The sequence below is a fragment of the Nylanderia fulva genome, unplaced genomic scaffold, assembly GCF_048542155.1.
Source record: "Nylanderia fulva isolate GAGA-0341 unplaced genomic scaffold, ASM4854215v1 Scaffold144, whole genome shotgun sequence".
Taxonomy (NCBI): Eukaryota; Metazoa; Arthropoda; class Insecta; order Hymenoptera; family Formicidae; genus Nylanderia; species Nylanderia fulva.
In genome coordinates this window covers 115,656-118,645 of record NW_028189666.1, presented here as the reverse complement: position 1 = coordinate 118,645, position 2,990 = coordinate 115,656, and the positions used below count along the sequence as shown (strand labels likewise).

General features: G+C 46.7%; 1 pseudogene; it reads left to right on the top strand.

The window, feature by feature from the left end:
• Nucleotides 1-1,587: 1,587 nt before the first annotated feature.
• Nucleotides 1,588-2,589, top strand: LOC146724190 (uncharacterized; annotated as a pseudogene).
• Nucleotides 2,590-2,990: the final 401 nt, after the last annotated feature.

Below are 2,990 nucleotides of genomic sequence, written 5' to 3'. Positions count from 1 at the left end.
TAATCTTCCCATACAGGTCGCATTACTAAGAAAAAACCACATGTATCTAAACAAAATATTGCAAAATAATTAACTTTTTCTGAAAGCCACAGAGAAAAAAACGATGATAGCGTAATATGCTGTGGTTCGACGAATCAAAGTTTCTTCGGATGCAAAAGTGTATATGCGGCCACCGAATCAAGAAAACAATCCCAAGTACACTTTGAAAACTGTGAAGCACGGTGGCGGCAGTTATTGTCTGGGCAGTTATATTTCTCCTGGTATGGCGTTGGCCCATTATTTCGAATCAATGGTATTATGAATGTAGAAATGTACAAATGCATTCCTAAAGATGTTATGTTACCGTATGCCAGACGTGAGATGCCCTTGTTATGGAAAATGCACAACAATCCAAAACATACCGCTAAAGTTATAAAAAGATTTATTGAGAAAGAAAAAATTCTCATTTTGGAATGGCCACCACAGAGTCCGGACTTATCCAATAAAAAATTTATGGAATACAATGACATACATTGACAAAAGAATCAATCGAAAACTACAAATCTTGGTAAACTCTGAGAAGAAATTCAAAAAGCTTGGTACTCAATTTCTGAAGAAGAGTGTAGATCCTTAGTAGGCTCTATGGACAGATACCGAACTGTTTTGAAAAACAAAGAGTTCTCTACAAAGTATTAGAGCATTCAAATGGAAAAATATGTTAATTCAGTTATACAAGTTAAACTTAATAAATAGGTAAACTTATTAAATGTGGCTCTATTATTTTGACCCAATTACTAACCTTCAAATTATGTTCAACCGTTTCACACTAAACAACACTATTCCACGACAACAAACTAACATCAATGTTTTCGCTTTACACTCGTCTGATGGTAACAAATTGCTGCGCCTCGTGTGTAATTAAAATTAACTAATAACAATATGATTTATTTTGTCTCCGCTAAAAGTGGCTCTATTTTTTAAGCGCCACTATGTCCACACATGTAAAAAAATTTAGCTTATGTTGTGGCGTGTGTCAACGAGTAAAATATTTAACAGTCCCGATAGAAGAAGAACATAACTTTGTGGCGATTACATCGTCACATGCTTCCCTGAAATAAACAAGCGATAAACACGTATACGCATTCGGTCACTGAGACATAAATAAATAGAAATAAATATAACAGACGAGACGAAAGACGAGTAGTACAGAAACAAAGCAAGTAAAACATATAGAAAATTTGCGAAGCCTCTCGAAACCTAGCGAAGGGCGTTTTGAGGCAAGAGATAGGTAAAACATTGTGACATGAGGAGATTCCGTTCTTGACAGTCGCCGCGTACGGACGCACATTATAAATCCGAACGATCGTATATGCATGTATCGACATTTAAAGTTGTGTTCAAGAATATACTTTGAATTATACGCGATTACTGTCTCATCATTCTTTAATTCCCGACTCGTATCGTACCTCCTAAGTAATCGCGCCGCGAAACACGAAAGTAACGCGATATATCACCAAAGTGGTGACGTCCCGACGTGATCGCGAACGAGCGAGAATTCGCGATTTTTTTTGTGATCACATTGCACATTATCAAGTGCAATGGTGTGCAATGGTGGTGACACGAGACGAAGAAACGAGCGCTCCGCTGACGGAGCTGGAAGCACGAGTGCTGGAGCAGCCGCGACTCCACGGGATGCCGATGAATCTGCTCGGAATGCAACCGGCGAGATTCGAACAGCCGCCAGGGTATTTTTTACCCGCCCCTGAGGTGAGCGGCGTGGGCATGCAGATGCCAGAGTTCACGCCGTCAGACCCTGAACTCTGGTTCAATATCGTCGACCGGAGTTTCCAAGCCGCCGGAATCACGGTCGACGCGACGAAATTCGGTTACGCGCTGACGGCCATCGGACCGCGCTATACGGTCGAGGTGCGCGACGTTATTATGAATCCGCCCGCGGAACGCGCATACGAGACTTTAAAATCAGAACTGATCAAACGGCTCAGCTTGTCGCAGGAGCATAAAACCCGAAGACTCCTCGAACATAAAGAAATCGGGGATCGTAAGCCGTCGCAGTTCTTGCGGCACCTGCGCGGCCTCGCCGGAAGTGTCGTGGGCGACCAGGTCTTACGAACGATCTGGCTGAGTCGGCTGCCGGCGTACATTCAGCCGCATTTAGTGACGCGAACGGAGGACACGCCAGAACAGTTGGCGGATATCGCGGACGCGATAATCGAGGCGACCCGGGCGCCGGTGTTTCAAGGAGCGGAGGCGGCAAGAGCCGTGGCGCCTCAGGGACAAAGCGCGAGTGATCCCCCGTCTCTAGAAGCAAAATTCGAGATGCGGCTGACGATGCAGCAGGAGATCGCGGAGTAGATGGCGGCAATTCGGAAATCAATTGAGGCGATCGGCAGTGAGCGCTACCGAGGAGGTCGCGATGACGACCGACGTCGTCCGCGTTCGCGTTCGCGTTCGCGCCCGCGCGCGCGATCAGGAGGTCGCGATTTGCCGGCCAGTGGTATGTGCTGGTATCACTGGCAATTCGGGGCGGATGCCAGACAATGCAGAGCACCCTGCTCGATGCAGCAGGGAAACGCAGGGGCCGGTCGCTAGTGGCCGCGAGCGACTCAGGCCACGGTACGCGACGTCTATTTGTGACCGACGCAAGCTCTAAAGTGACTTTTTTAATCGACACGGGTGCGGATCTCTGCGTGTATCCTTGAAAGATGGTTCGAGGCCCACGACAGAGATCCACCTACAAACTTTCGGTACACCAATTTTTACGTATGGAACGGAGACTTTACAATTAAATTTCGGATTACGACGGGCGTTTTCGTGGCGGTTCGTGGTCGCGGACGTCTCGAGACTGATAATCGGCACCGATTTTCTCGCGCATTACGGGCTGCTGGTGGACTTACGCGGATCGCGTTTGATTGATCAACTGACAAGTCTAACCACGCGTGAACGTTGCATCCAGTGTGATGCACCCAGCGTGAAGACAATTACGGGAGAGA